Here is a 16438-nt window from a genome sequence, read left to right on the forward strand (position 1 = left end):
CCTATGACATTGGGCAAGTTACCTAACATCCCTGAGCCTCAGTTTCCTCATCTGTAAAATACATTATTGTTAAAAAAAAAAAAGAGAGAGAGAATTTATGTAAGAACACTGCCGGCACATAGTAAGCACCATTTAAATGGTGGTGTTGCTGCTGTTATTGTTATGTCTCAAAGGACATCGACCCAGTCATACCCCTTTCATTGCCCTCACAATGTGTGCTCTTTTATCTTTCATGTGAATTTTTATGGCAACACAATCAAGCTGCTTTAGTCTGGTCCCAAGAGTAGTTTATGTCTTAGAAATCAAGGACAAAGTTAGTTGAACATGTCTGGTATCAAACCAGGTGATGATGAAGACTTAAATGATACTTTTTGAGGATGATTAATGATGATGATGTCGATGAAGAAAACATGACCAGATACTCTTTTGGGTTAATACTCTTATACAGCTAACTCTCCAGGAAACATATAGCATTCCCCCTCAAATTAGTTTTCTTTTTCATTACATGGAAGCATGTTATGCGTAAGAAAATATATTGTGCAGTATGCATGAGATTTATTTCTCAGAAAGCAGGGAAATGGTAAGAATATTAAGTGTTCTACATACTTATTTAGATCTCACATCAGGAGATAAAACAAATGAAAACTCTGACTTGTTAATAATTTACATTTTAGTGGAAAATTTGTACATGCTGTTAAGATATTTCTAAGACTCAACACAGAAAATGCAAATAACTTACATCCACTGTGCACTGAAGACAGAATTTGAGAAGAAAACATCAATTTTTTTTAAAAAAAGCTGTTTTCAAGGGAATATTGACAATATTTACAGGGCTATAATTATACTTATAATTTCAGATGACTCTTGACGCATTCATGTAGATGATCTCTCCATTCATCAGGTGTTTCTTACAGAAAATCCACAAGGCGCACCTCACGACACTAGGAGGTAGCTTCAAATAGGGGATTTCTTTTCAGCAAGCCAGACCATCACTTTTCTTTAACAGCTTTTGCAAAAGTTTCGTGGGGGAGGAAAAAGCCCAAAGGGAGGAGGAAGGGAGGGAGGGAGGGGGAGAGAGAGAGAGAGAGAGAGAGAGAGAGAGAGAGAGAGAGAGAGAGAGAGAGAGAGAGAGAGAGAAAGGAGAGTGTGTGCATGACAATAACTACCTCTGTCCCTTTGGGTTTTTGTTCTTTTCATGTCATGGAACTTTTTAGCTGTGCTGCCTGGGTAACTGCTCTGGAAGGTTGGAATATCTGTTGTTGAAGGAGGTTTGTGATTGAGGGCCTTCTGACACAACCTTTTGTTGCATTGAGGTGTTTGATCCTCTTTCCCTTTCTTCTAAAACCAATCCCATCCTTTTAAAAAATGGATAACCAGCACTTCTTTTACTTATTGTCAGCTTTCGGAAAGTTACTGTGAGGGTTTGTAGAAGTTTAACTAGTTAACTCTTTGCTGGCTGACGTGCTACTGAAAAATACTCTTCTTTCTAAACATGAAGAATTTTAATTGCTTTTATCAGGTATATACTCTTTTTTTACTCATGCATTGCAAGTGAGACACATTCAGGTCCAGAAGTAAAGTGTTTATGTTCAAGGTCTAGAAATGCAAGAATGATTCAGATTTTGAAATGGAACACATTTTTATTTGCTTTTTGTCCTGGAAGTGAAATGTGTGAGATATATGGCCTGCCATTTGGAAAACCTGACAAGATACACTAATTTTTAATTCGCAAAAGATAGACTTTGGTAAATAGTAAATGCAAAGAGTTACTTAAAAACTGGGAGGTGTAGCATGGTGGCAACAAAGGAAGAGAGACTTACAATGAAAAGTGAAGGGGAGTTGTTCCATCCTGCTCACTAAATGCTAGGATATTTTTTCCCCCCAAAGGAAGGGACACATGCCAGGCAATAGAGGAGAAAAGAAGCTTAAATGGATTATTTAACAAAAAAGCAACTTATGGCTTCTAGATAGTGACCTACATTCTGCACACAATGATGATATTTTTACGGCGGTGATAGGGTTAATAACCTAACATCATTCATGTAGTGTTTTTTGAAAATTGAATTTTACTGCTACAAAGTAAATGTAACAGCCCTCTGGAGACAATATTACAGGCACTTTATTGTTTGCTAAGCTGATGTCATCTTTCTACAGACTGACTTTAAAACAAAGGCAGAACATTTATTACAAATATCACTGTGTGAAAGGAAATCTACTGAAATATTGTTTAGAAGGTGAGCTGATAAAAAAGTATTAATACTTGGCTTTGATCATCTTATACTATAAAGTTATGAGTTCAAAATGCTTCTCATGTGATCTCTATTCAAGGCAAAACTTCATCCTGGAATTTTCTATCCATTTCTCTAACACTATTTGCCATCAAGTTGGAATATTTGTTAAACCTTCACGCCTGTTTTAGATACATTTTTACTCTGTAAGGCAGTTTTCTTAACAAAGTTGATGAGCTTTTTAGAGAGAAATTAAATAGCACCTTTCAAAGATGATGTATGTATGATTTAAGAAACAAAGTATGGAGATTAAGCTGTTTAGTTTATATAATGAACTTTCAAAATCACCTGTAAGTGGTGGCTGGAAAGTTAGCAATTTAAATAAGCTGTTTAAGGCATTGCCAAGCAAGCATTTTGCATGGCAGGTTGCTTGCAACTCATAGGGTTTGGTCTCTGTATCTGATGCACGTGTAATATAGCGTGAAGTTGTTTGTGGATCACACAGGAGCTTCTTAGAGCTTCATTTCCACACTGTAGCCCTTGAAAATGTATCAAATGAGCAGACACGTTTGGCTCTTCCTTACAAGGCGCAAGTAATTTGTTTGTAAATCAGTTACCTTTCAAGCAAAGTTAAATTAGGGGGAACTTTCGTTTCTTTGATGTTTTCCCACTTAGAAAGTCAAAGAGCAAATTAATGATCATTTCGAAGTAATCATGATAATGAGGAAAATATAATTTAGTGAGCTACACTATCTCAAAATAACTTTTCAGGTACAGCATATAAATAACAGCCCAAATGACCGAAATAGCCTGATAGTGTTTTTCAAAGAAAATGATTTACTGCTCTGCCTTTGTCTCTGAAGTCTGGTTAGAAGGAAAACACAGGCCAAGGAAATTGGGTTAGGAAAAAAAAAAAAAAAAGCCTATTATGGGGTAGGTGTAGAATTGTATGAATAGTGTCTAACAGGGAGTCTGTAGGCATTCAAGAGAGATCAGCAGACCCAAGTCTCACCAGTGTTTGTGAAATGCCCAGTACTGACTGATGGCATGTGTATCAATCAGAAATGAATCCACAGACATCTATGTAGTGAGATCTGTGAAAGCCTGTGTTAGTTGGTACATGGGCTGTGCCCAGGAAAAAGCTACCTGTACTATGATTGTAATTAAACCAGGAACTGAACTGCAACATTTTTAAAAGTTGTTTAGCTAATATGCAACAAAACCATTTGTTGAAAAGCTTAGACCTGTTGGAAGTATTGTACTACAAACTTGCCAACAGGGAAGTTAGTTTATAGTCAATTGATTCGTTATTGTATTTGACGAATATTAGCTACTTACCAGGTTCCAGGTACTGCTTTAGCACCAAGGGTCCAAAGGTGAGTCCTCACAGAGCCTCACAGATCAGTGTCAGAGAGAAGAGCTTGGCAGGGTTAATGCCTTACACATTGTAAATATTCAAAAATTCAATATTTAATGAATACTCAATACTTAATAGATACTCAAGAAAGCTGTAAATGTTTGTTGAGTGACTGACAGAATGAATTGAATAATGATTAAGGTAAGTCCTTGATTTTATTTATGTACAAGGATGAACTTACTTTCTCTGCTTAACAGGTCAGCACAGCTGTAAGAAAGGATATACCTGAGCTAGCATTAAAACAAACAAACAAACAACAACAACAAAAAACAATGGCATTCACCATGTGTGTAAGGATAGGAATTGATCACTGTTGGTAGAAATGCTTCCCAGAATATGGTATTATTTTCAGTGGCACAGGCTAGTTCTGGCCTCTGCATTCCCTCATGATACTGCTTTAAGGATTTGATCCTTGCCATGCTCTCCCTAGTCCCTGTGGTACTGTCAGTAATACACACACTCTCCCCACCCTTTTTTGCCCCCTCCTGAATTGGGATTCAAGTATCCACCTCCTTGAGTAAGAACTAAAGTATCTCATCTGTCTCATGAAAGAAGAGAAACTACACACCTGTTCCTCACTTTTATCCATAAAAGCTTTTAGGTTTTAGTTTAGTTTTTAGTTTTTCACTAAGAGAGCATGTTTTTGACTAACCACTGTTTTTAAACATCCAACACGTTAGAAGGAAAGGAGAGGGGAGCGGTTAATATTTAAACCACATAGCAGTGTTGTGATGAAAATATTTTTCAAATATCAAGATGAATTTGTTTATTTTCAGATATCAAGACTAAATCATTACAGTTACTTTTTGTCTCCAACTTAGCAAGATGTCTCATAGACAGGACACCAAAGCAGGACAATTTGAGACAGTTCCAACTGTATGAGGCCTTGTGTCATTACTTCCATAAATAGAATCAAGCTTCCTTTTTTTCTGCAGCTCCACATTTCCTTGCCTTTGATTCTCCTCCTTTGCTTTCTCTCCCGGCAGGCCTTTCCTCTCTCCTATATCAGCCACTCTATAGACAGACGTGCCTCTTTTTTCCCTTTGCCAGATCTCTCCCCCTCCCCGCCTGAAATCTTCCAAACTACTCCTCTTTGAAGTCTCTATTACCAGTACGATCACTTTTGTTTCCCTTCCATCCCCTCTCTCTCCACTTGAGCTTCTTCTCTCCCTAACCCCATTAGTTACATCTGCTGCCCCTACCATTCAGCTTGTGTTAAATCGTAATGTGCTTGACATAACTTCAGTTTGTCTGCTAAGTACTCAATCAGCAGGCACTGCTATCTTCTGATTTGTAGGAAAGGGGGCAAGAGTGACTAAGCTGGCTCAAAATTCACTAAATGATTCAGCTCTGCCCAATTAGCCCAGCCAAAATGGGAAATTGACAATGAATGGTAATGAAATAAATGGGTTTTAGTTAAGAATACAAATCCTACAGACTTGGTTCCTGATGCTGGTGGTAGATGTTCTATCCTTCATGTGGTGATTAGATGGCCCAGAGGCTGCAAAGATGGATGAATGGAGGGAGGTGTATAAATAGTTGCAATATTTGTTGTTTGGGGTTCTTTCCCTGTAATTCATTAATGGATTTTTAAGGAATCTATGGACCACCAGAAATTGCATGCAACATTATGTATGTTGATGCATTTTCCTGAGCAGTGAGTCTGTACATGTAATCAGATCCGTAAGAGACTCTATGGCCTCCCAAAAGGTTAAGAATCATCACTAAATAAGTGAAGACACCAATTTTGTCTGTGTTTGCCTATGGTCTGCTTTTTCCCCGCTAGCATATTTTAACATCCCATGTAATGAATAGTTCAGAAAGTAGAAACATGGCATTTTAAAAGAAAATATTACCTTCTTTAAGAGGAAAAATGTTTAAACCACCTACCAGGTTATACAATTCACATTTTTTTTTTTTTTATTATTTTAGTTTGACTACAATTCAAAGACAGGCCCTTTTTTTTTTTTTTTAACAATGGGTATAATCACACATCTGAACATAAGAATTAGTTTTATGCAGTTCCATAGAAAACCAAAATCTTGAGGAACACTTTCAAAACAACCAGAGAAAAATAAACCATTCCTTATGTCAGTCTTGTTAGAGAGGGATTAAGAAACTGGCAATTATTTTGGCGACCTTAATTGTTGCGCGGCAGGAAAATATGTAATTAGAGCACGTTCCCAGGCCTGCACACCTGCAGCACATCCTACAGTATAATGTCAGCTTTCAGTGCCCGTCGGTGCCAGGTTCTAGCACAGCCAGTCACAGTGACGCTCTGAGAACATTTCGGACTCATGTAATGTGGCTTCTGTGTATGAAAGAAGCAGGCATTTACCCTACCACACAATGGAGTGCATTGCTGCAACACTGGTTTCATTATTTTCTGACGCCTACCTTCAGCACTGCCCTGGTTTACTCCGTTTGAGGTTTTATTGTTACGGTATAATAGTCCTGTACATTTTTGAAATTCCCTTATTATTCAGCTTATTAATACAGTACTGACTTGATTATCAGGCAGCAGTTGCGCAGCGGAAGAGTCAGTGCAATAGCTAAGTCAGAAGCTGAGTAAATTCTTGGTATAACGAGAACAATTGTTTGACTTTTTTTATGTAGAGAGATGGGCTATGGTCGTTCTCTATGTAGTTGTATTTTGGAATTTACTATATATTCTCTATATGTCGTTGAGTATTTATTGTTTTCATACAGAGAAACTCTAAAATGTATTCTCACTAATGTAAAAGTATTTCAGGGAATGAGAGACTACATCATAATTCTCGTTAACTTTTTTCTTCTTTTTTTCTTTTATTGGCTTTTTATAATACAAAGAAAGAAACTCAGATGCTAGGAAAAGAAGTTAAATGGAAAAAACAGTATGTAGGATGACTGTTTTTCAGATGATTCCATAATCTGGCAAACTGATAGTTAACAGACTTCTCCCCCTAAGGGAGATACACTGTATTTTGCTATCTGACATGTTGTCATATATAAAGAAATCAATTGGTAATTAAATGATGCACCTTGTGAAGATGACAAAAGGCATTTGGTTGCGAAAAGAGAACTGGGTTTTGAGGGGTTTGTAATGAAGGCCTAATGACTATTCATAAGAGATTTTCAGTCCGTTGATCCACTTGACTGGAAAGTTCTGCCCTGGAGAGTTAGTGCTGTCAGTTTCTCTCACCTCAGAAAGCCGCCGCAATCGACGGTGTAGAGGATGAGCGAGAAATTATCTCGCTGTTGCTCTAGGCCTGTCTTAGGTCACATGCAGAAGACACATCTGGCTTCCTGTAGGTGCAACCTCAGGACATAAACTTTAACTAATTTTTAAACTATAAATATGTACGAGTGACACTGAATAAGTTACCTTGTATTCATATTTCCTTTATTTTAGAATGCATGCAAGTCGTGTGGTGAGGCTGCCATTTTGGCCTTATTTTTTCTCTTGATTTTATCAGTTACACGTTTGCTTGTTTTGCTAAGGGTAGCTGTTTTCGGAAGTTGTCAAGGACCTAGTGATAACAGTCTCCTTGTGTGAAATCAAACCACTGTACCTTCGTAGTAAATATGTCAAAGTCACCTTGCAGGAAGGTCAGCTGAAACAAATAGAGAATATATTATTGGACAGTGCTCTTGGTGGGTTTTTAGTGCTCTATATGGCAAAAAGCAATATGATGTTGAAATTGATATACATAAGACTAAATATAAGGTTCCTATCATATAAAGAAGAGCTCTAGAATTAAAAAACACCACTCCAGTATCTCTAGAAAATAACAGGAACAACAAGATCCATGCATTCAAAAGATATCGGTTACTTGGCAACCATGGGCCAGGCACAGTACTAGTCTCAGAGCATACAAAAATGAAGAAAGTGAAATCTCAGCTCTCACAGTTTATTGAAAAACGGACTAACAGGAGAACATTTCTACTATAACATGGGGAAAGCTGTGGTCAAATCATATAATAACAGAGTCTTAGCGTCCAAAAATGGATTTTCTAAGAATTGTTGGAGTCCATAGGTGTTTCAAAAATTCTTACACCTATTACTCTTTCCGTTGGCAAAACCAAATTAGCTAACAGAAAGACGTTTGGGAGTGAGGTATTCCTGTTGCAAATGTGCTTACTTCTAGAATCCTAATAGGATGGAAGTGACCAGCAATTTCTGTACATATTTACTCTTAGAAAGTGGTCCTCCATATTATCTTATCAAGCAGCTCACCTAATCAAAAGTAAACACATTTATCACCTCATTAAGGCTTGTTTTATGGCTACTTGAAAGTGGTGTTGGAGGTGGAAATATCTATCAAACTCCTTGTCTGGAATATCTGTAAGGGAGACATTATGGCAAGATATGAAAATTTTAATCTCTCAATATCAAAATAATTTAACACATAATATGCATTTGAGAGGATGTCAGTGATGATTCCTTCTTGTGTTTTGTGGTTACTGAGTGTTGCTGATGTGTTTGCTAGAGCTGTCAAGGTGGACCAAATGAATGGACAGATGCCAACAAAACAATTATGCTTATTAATATACATTGATTGCTTGTTTAGGTTATAAAGCAAATTAAAAAAATACATTAGTATTTAAACCCTTTTATAGTTGAGCTAATGATCGCTTGTAATATAGTGTCTAGTAACGAATATTCTGTAGTACCTGTAAAGTTCAGCTATGTTATCTAATTAGTAGACTTTAATTTAAGTGGCTATAATTATGGAAGTGAATAGTTGCCTCTCTAAATAATAAAATAGTAGATTTAAATATATAAAGATGTTGACTCGATTATTTAATATTCGTAGCAAAGACAAACCACCTAAATAGAGAGATTAATTCCACATCAGTGCAACATTAAAAGGGAAAGAGGATGCCAAGAATCCTATTAATTTGGGATATAAGTGCCTGAAATTTCCTTGAAACGTTCACACCAAAAAATACCATCAAGACATTATCAAGCAGTTGTCTCTAAGGATAGAGAGGTAAGGCAAATGTGGTTTTAAATTGCACAACATCACATAATATTAAGTGTGGTGCCTTCCACCAGATGCTAAACGTAGCCACCATTAACTGAGCAACAAGGTACCCAGCTAAAGACTTTGTATGTACATCAGCTCTACTACTCCTTTCTCCATGAGGCCTTCCCTGAGTATGCACTCTTTCCTTTCCTCTGCCACAAATCCATGCCACTTGTATATCATTGTCATTCTGCCACATGTTTAAGTTAGATAACTTCGGTGCCAAGAAAGCTTTTAATGCATGTTTGCTTTGTTGAATGGTCATCTTGAAGGGGAAGAGGCAATCTCCCTATCTCCCTCTCTCTCTCTCTCTCTCTCTCTCTCTCTCTCTCTCTCTCTCTCTCTCTCATTTATGTTGGTATTATTTTTGAAACATATATGTTATCTTCCCCAATAAGATTGTGTTACCTCCTTCACACACTGTCTGGAAATTCCCATACTTCCTAACAAGAACTTTACTTGAATTGGTGTATATAGTTCTGCTCCTTGCCCAATTTCCTTCAAGACCTTTGAGTCATAAGCATCCAGTATGACAGTGAATAAGCGGTACTATAGCCACTACTTGGTTTTCCCTTTTAACTTTTGAGGGTTACTTTTGAACCTAGTACAACTGCTCAGAAGGGTGTTTTCACAAATTGTTTGCCATGGCAGCTGCTACCTTATTGGGCTTTTCATTCTGAACACACAGGCAGAGAACATTGATGTCAGTACAACAAATAATGTGTACAATTTAAAAAAACACTAAATTTACTGAATCCCCATATTATGTTTTCACGCTGCTCTTTCAGAAACTATGCTAATACAATACTCCTATAAACCGATCTTGGTCCTGGCAGGCCCTATTGGAACTAATGGGGCCTGACAGTTCTTCAGTTAAAAATTATACATAAGGGTCACTTTCCCTTAAATTATCTATTGTATGCCAGCTGTTCACAACTGCAGCGCTTCACTTTCTTTGCATTGCTAGAAATGTCTAATTTTATCCTAATATCCATAGCAACTGTTCTCGTGGATAGCATTGAAGTTACTGAGACTTAAGCACACCTTCATGGAATCACACCGGAGTCGTATTTTCCATTTTCTTTATTTTTATTTTTTTGACTCAGGAAAACATTGAGATGGCTCATTTTGCCTGTTTCATGCCACAGCACTTGAGTTATATCATAATTTCTCATTTGCTGCACAACTTTATTCTATTTTTATGCTCCTAAATGACGCAGCTTTAAGTACCCGTGAGTGGCACTTCCGTGCTGTGAGCACTATCAAAGGCAACCTTAGACAGATAAAACGCCTGTTTTTTTGTTTTGTTTTGTTTTGTTTTGTTTTGCCAGGGAAGGGAGAAGAGGAGTCATCACCAAGGGCTGCCTTTTGTTTTTCAGTCCTATTAAAACTATGGCCAATAGAACCATTTACAAGAAAGAAAAAATTCACCCAAGTCCTGCATCTGAATGAAGGCTCTCTTCTCAAATGTTCCTCATTACTCCAGAGCAGTTATCTTTGGATTATAATTAAAATGAAGCTTTTTCCTTTTATTCTTTTATTTTTTCAGAATGCCCCAAGTGAAGTATTTCCCCAAAGTTATTGGACCTTTGTACCAACAAGTGGCTGGGATTTTAATAAGCCTGCCATCCCCCTCCCCCACCCCATACAGAGAGTAATAGATGGCGAACAGTGGATATGGTGCAAAGGTTACTCATTCAGTGATATTTTTTGTCTTATTGGTTAAAATGGGGAGGTGGGGTGGGAGGATTTCCTTTAATTATGAAATAAGTGTGATGTTAGTAGTTATTTCTGTAACATGGTGAAAATGCTGCATATTTAGGGCCTAATTTTTAGCATATGTTACCACGCATGTAATAAAACGGTGACCTGTGTTTTCTGAATCTTTCGGCTAATAAAAAGCGTGCAGATTATAACTAGTTGCTGTAGAAACTTGATCATCTGGATGCTTATCGAGAATTCATGACTGTTTTTTAAACCTCGGTTGGTAAGCCAGAGACAGCAGCAGTTGGGCAAGGTCACATATCGGTGGCAGGGACGTGTCTTTCCCTTTTCTATTGTGTAATCCTTCGGGGTCTGGGGCATTAATATGCAACGGTTCTGTTTTTCTTTCAGGAGGACTTGTAAACTCTTTAAACAGAGGCACACAGTTTGCAATTGTTGCGGTACTGAGTGGGTGTATAGAAGCTAGGGCTGCAGCCTTGTCCAGTTGCAGATAGAATAAAAGTGACAGTGATGCAATGGGCCTGGCATGTAGACAACTCCGTGGGATGGATGAATGGCGCGCCTCTTGCCGTCCCTCCGGTGGTGGTAGGCCCTGTAATAGCTAGCGTAGGAAGGGTGGTGAAAATTGATATGCACTATTACTACACGTATAAAACTTAACACTGGGGCCATTGCACAGGTGGGGGGTTCCTGTTTATTGATTTTTATGACTTTGTTAGAACATACGCTTAATGCTTTTATACTCCAGGAACTCTGGGAGGGCTCACCTTAGGTAATAAACCTTTCCGTACTTTGCAATCGCTCACAATTTACATGGGGACTTAACATTATCCAGTACAAAGCTCGGCATCCCCCCCCCCACCCTTTACTTGGTTTTAGGAGTGCTAGAAAAAAAGCAAAGAAAATAACTCTAGCACTTAGTTTGAATTTTTTAAAAACCTGTCCACTCCTGCTATGAAAATGGCCCCTAATTCTAATTACTCATATTTCCAAGAAAAATTAGTCACACAAACTTATGTTATGTGTTGTCTCAGAGGTTGAAAGCAAATTAGGTTTCCAATAAGACAGTACATCAAACAAAGTAGCATGTTCTTGATGCCGATGACTTTTTTTTAGAATTATGGTTGGACATTTTTGGCAGACAGATTGTCTTTTGCTCTATCAAAATGACAGTTTCTTTTGTAACTGCAACATTCATAATTAGAAAGAGAGAAGCAATCTGCCCAATTTAATATACTAAAAGAAGTTTAGAGTCTCTGCTCGTAATTTCATTATTTTAAAATTTGAATTAATTGACTTAAAATAATACAGTTAAGAAGTATAACTAGCAGGATTATAAAGAAAGGTTTCTTTTTCCTTTAAAAAAAAAAAAACACTTCAGATGAGATTAAAATTTTCCATTTATGCCAGGTGCCTTGTTCTAAGATTCAGAGCAGGAATGTGAATATTCATCCTTGCAACAGAACTGAGAGAAGTTGTAGGGAAAACCCTGGGAACAAGGTCACTTTAAACAAAAAAGTTCTCCAAGTTTCCCATGCTTAAGAGCCTGGCCGGGCTTAATTAAAGTCAATGGATGACCAAAAAGAAAGAAAAAAGAAGGAAATGAAAAAGACGGGGTGAAGAAAAGAAAATGACTTAAAAAAAGAAAATCCATCATCCACCCCACTTTAAATTCTTTCTGGGCCACCATTCACATTCCATACCTTAGCTGTTGATGTTCTCAAATCCCTTAACAGCAATGAGGAGTCCATGGTTTCATATCACTCTTCCCCATTCCACATTTCTAACCTACATTACTTAGGTGACCCTCACCCACCCCACCACAATAAAAACAAATTAAGCTTCACATGCAGCATGAAATCGTCATAACATAGTGACCTTGTTCTGGACATGATGTTTGGTTTTGACAACCCTCTTTTCTACAGCCCTGGCCAAGCTAAACGTTTCCTGTTGGCTCAGAGGATAACCTGACTTCTTATTTTCTTCAGGATCTCTTTTAAGGGACCCAGTGTGTTGCATGCCCATGATATGCAGGGCTAAGAGTTTGGGAGAGTTAAAATTCACAAATGTTGAAGACCTCTTTTCCTCTAGGAAGAAATGAAGCCTCTGCTCTTTTTAAAGAATACATACAAAGCAAGATTTTGTCTTATTCTTCCTGTATAATTTTTGTCACACTCAACTCTGAAGGAAATCAACTCTATTGCCCTGTTACCTTAATTTGTACTTTAGCCAACTTTCATCTTTACATGAGCCATCCAGTCTGGATATGACAAAGATAAAACAAACAAACAAACAAAACTAACTGTACTTTGTATATGAGTCGTTGGGTGTTTTTCTTTCCCACAAGAAATTATAACACTAAGTACCATATACATTTTTTGGTATAAGACAACAAGAAATATTTTACCCCTCAAAACTTTCTGATTATAAACTATGCTCTAAATCTACAGGGGCTGTGTTACAAGTACATCACTTAGAGACCTGCAAGTGGGAAAGCAAACTTCCCCATGGTAGTTCTGACATCTGACATAAGACTGAGTGGCCAGGGCCTCAGAACACCAGTTATGCTGTACACCTGTATTTCAAGATCTCCTCTATTATTTTAGTAGTTCCATGTATTTTTTTATTGCAGTCCTGTGTCCTAGAGAAGTGACATTTTGTGTCGTTCTCATTTATCCTAATGTACTTAGTTATACATCAAAAGAGATACACATTTCTATAACCCAGGAAGCCAGGAATTAAAGCATAATATATCTTAACACAGATATTTTCTAAGATCCCTGATGGCTACCTAATGCTTAAGGGTTGGGCTGCCATGGGCTCTAGGGTTATATTAGATTTTATAGACATTACTATCGTATATGTGTATTTACATATATTTATAACTTAGGGCTATGCTGACATATTATTTTTTATGTGTTCATTTACTATAAACAGCAGGCAAGCAGACATTTTACCCCACCCCTCACTCTGGTCCACGTCATTCAAAAACTATTGCAGGATTTCTCTCCTAAATTAAATACATCCGAGGTTATGTCTTTTATCAATTCTTTATTCTTGGTATCTCAAATTCTGAAGTCTTCTTCCTTTGTCTCAAAAAGGGAAACTGCTGAAAGCATTTCCACCTGGATGTTTAAATTATTTAAGTTGCAGGAACCAGACCTTTTCCCTCCTGAGTAGTTGTGGGTTTTAAAGGCTAAAATTGCTTCATCATGCCAAAGTGAAAGTATGCATAAATTATTTAGTTAAACCTGAGAAAATACAGACTTTTCCAAGTGATCTTTCAAGGGCTGCCTACTTAAATTTCAGAAGAATGGGCAGGATTTTTTTTTCTCTTAGAAAATGGAAGTATCTCCTGTGTCTTTTATCAGTTGAAATGTGAACAACATTACAAAATGCTGATTTTTTTAATAAGCCCTAGCCTCATAATATCCAATATTATCTATATCATGCCCAAGGTGAATAGTCTGGTATTAACTGATACCAGTAATCACCATCCAGCTGGCAAGAAGACCAACCCTTCCGAGTGTCTTCTCGTGAAAGTCAGGTAACTTACTACACATCTCTCCCTGATGTTAACACGTGCTGGTGAGCACTTCCAATTTAGTTTCTCTTCGTGCAGAGTTTCTATTTCAGTTATAAAAATACATAGTAAGTTAATTTTTAAATATTATAAAAACATGATTGAAATTCTCAATTTGATTTTTTTCCCCTGTACTTTAAAAAAAGTGTTAAGTAGTGTGTGATGGTGTGTGATGGTGGTGGTGGTGGTGGTGGTGGTGGTCTGTGTATAATAGATAACATTAAAGAAGCAATAAATATAGCCCATGAATATGAATAATTTCAAGTTCCTAAAGACTAAGGGACTCGGTTTCCCATGGATATTACAGAATCTGTGACATTACATATCAGTTCTCTAAAGTAGGCTTAGCATGAATACTCCAATGACATTCTCATGACAGAGGGAATACTACTTTTAATTAAATACCTAACCTCACATCCTCAAAGAAGCATTAATTGGAACAGACAAAAATGTCAACCAAAAAAGTACTTATACCAGTTTTTAGTACACAGCTGTCTTTTCATTTGTGGAATCCATTTGAATTTTATCTTCAAATAAATTGGGAGATGAGAGTGAATATGGTAGATCAACATATAACTTTTATGGGTTATTATAAAAATCAAAAAATCTTCCAAGCAATATAGAACCTATTTCATCCCAGAATGATGGATGTAACTTATCCCATTAATGCATGTTTAACAGGCTGCAGACCAAGTGCTCTTCCTTAGATCTAACTTGCTTTTCCTCCAACTTTCAGTACAGTTGCTCTTGACCTTACCTTAGTTCTCTCTTCCTCTCCTTTTCCATCTCCTGCCCAGGCACAGATGTATCCACTGAATCATATGAATGAGGATATTACACTTACACTAATATACTCTGCTAAATAGCTAGAAATCCTATTTTGGCTTTTGTCATGACTTAGATTTGTAGCCCAGAAGTGGTGAAAAGCGCAGATAGAATTTGCAGTCAGATGGGATCTGGAGACAGGAATCAGGTTCAGATTCTGACATAGATGATTTGGGGGAAAGTCCATTAAAATTTTGAGTCTCAGTTTACTCATCGGTACAATTACCATCATAATAATTGCTCCATCTTTCTTCAAAGGATTGTTATGAGGATCAAGTGAAAGATGTCTGTGAATGGGCTCTGCATAAATAATTGCATAATTCAGTAGTCAGTAGATTCATACATAAATGCTAGGTGTTATTTTTACATAATTAACCTGTCCTCTTAAACTTAGAACAAGAAAAGAGGTTTTAAGACACACATGAGACTCTGGAAATAGAGATATTATAGAAAGCCTACAGAGACTGATAGTGTGTTTTCTTCTATATGCATTTCTCTCATAGAGATTTATGTGACCTTTTGGGAATGCCTCTCTGAGGAGGACAGTGATGGGAAACCCTAGCTGGTGGTGACGGAGATCTCGGGTAATTGAGAATAGGCCAGGAGGAACACTTAGCAGTCAGGTGACTTCTTTCTAACTACAGCAGGTTCTCAGATCCCTAAGCTGGCCCAAGATGAGAGAACAGTCAATGAAGAGTGTCTGGCACAGTGAGCGTAAGTCTCAGTTGGTTGTGAAATCTGCTTGTTTGCATTCTCATACAGTACTGGAGTTTAAGTCTTGGCCACTGAACGAATGACTATGCAAGAGCAGGATCTAAGACCAAGGGGATGTTTCATGAACAAGGAAGGAGAATTTATTAGTTACTTCAAGGAAATCTATTGGATTATCTCATCAAACATATTAATGATATTAATTATTGTATTTTGTGTAATGATTTCTTTTACACCAAATACACAGTATATTGAAGAATTCGCAAAAGTTCCACCATTCGAGTCAGTATAAACCTTGATAGAAGTAATCAGGACTGGTCCAAGAAAGAAAAAAATTAGAACTTTGGAACTTGTCTAATACCCACTGCAGTTGCTTGAGGAAAATTGAAATGAAAGATGCCAAAAAGAGATTTATGAATATTTTTTAAAAGCTTTAAAAAAGCCCACAAACTTAAACTGTGCTTATGATAGGAGCTGGAAGAATCACTCATATCCACTCAACTGTGCCTAGATTTTAAATTGTTGTTTCCCTTTCTCTTACACTACTACAAGAGAAAGGAAATGCCTAGGCAAATAAACTCTGTTAAAATAACTTTACAGTTGTGACACGGTTTGACAAAAGCAAAGGAAACTCAGAGTCACTACTCACACTCTATCCTCAGCTGATTCCACTGTGGAAAATAAAATGTTTAAAAAAACACACAGACACCATGGAATGAACTTGGGATAGACTCAGTCTTAAGAAAAGGGCTTCTTAAATGCTGAATCTCTGACTGCTCCATCTTTGGGTTATTATAAATGAGATAAAATATGTGCATTAATCATAAATCTGACTGGAGTTAAAGAAAAGCATTTGGATGGGTGTTATTTGCAAAACATGTCACCTATATTTTTTTAAGCAGTAGCTTCTTGGGGTCACCAAGCTACCTCGAAATATATT

The 16438-nt window shown here is 37.1% G+C and overlaps 1 protein-coding gene and 1 long non-coding RNA gene across 4 annotated transcripts in view; both read left to right on the forward strand.

Annotated features, from left to right (window-relative positions):
- Positions 1–16438, forward strand: part of ZEB2 (zinc finger E-box binding homeobox 2) — a 131217-nt gene that overhangs the window by 47070 nt on the left and 67709 nt on the right. The window lies entirely within an intron of this gene.
- The window catches only part of LOC107512941, a 78086-nt gene that overhangs the window by 39268 nt on the left and 22380 nt on the right, over positions 1–16438 (forward strand). Inside the window, exon 1 of the long non-coding RNA XR_001597443.2 lies at positions 1–16438. This exon is cut by the window's left edge and continues 39268 nt beyond it; it is cut by the window's right edge and continues 13705 nt beyond it. This is a non-coding gene — a long non-coding RNA (uncharacterized LOC107512941).

The sequence above is a fragment of the Rousettus aegyptiacus genome, unplaced genomic scaffold, assembly GCF_014176215.1.
Source record: "Rousettus aegyptiacus isolate mRouAeg1 unplaced genomic scaffold, mRouAeg1.p scaffold_m13_p_2, whole genome shotgun sequence".
NCBI lineage: Eukaryota > Metazoa > Chordata > Mammalia > Chiroptera > Pteropodidae > Rousettus > Rousettus aegyptiacus.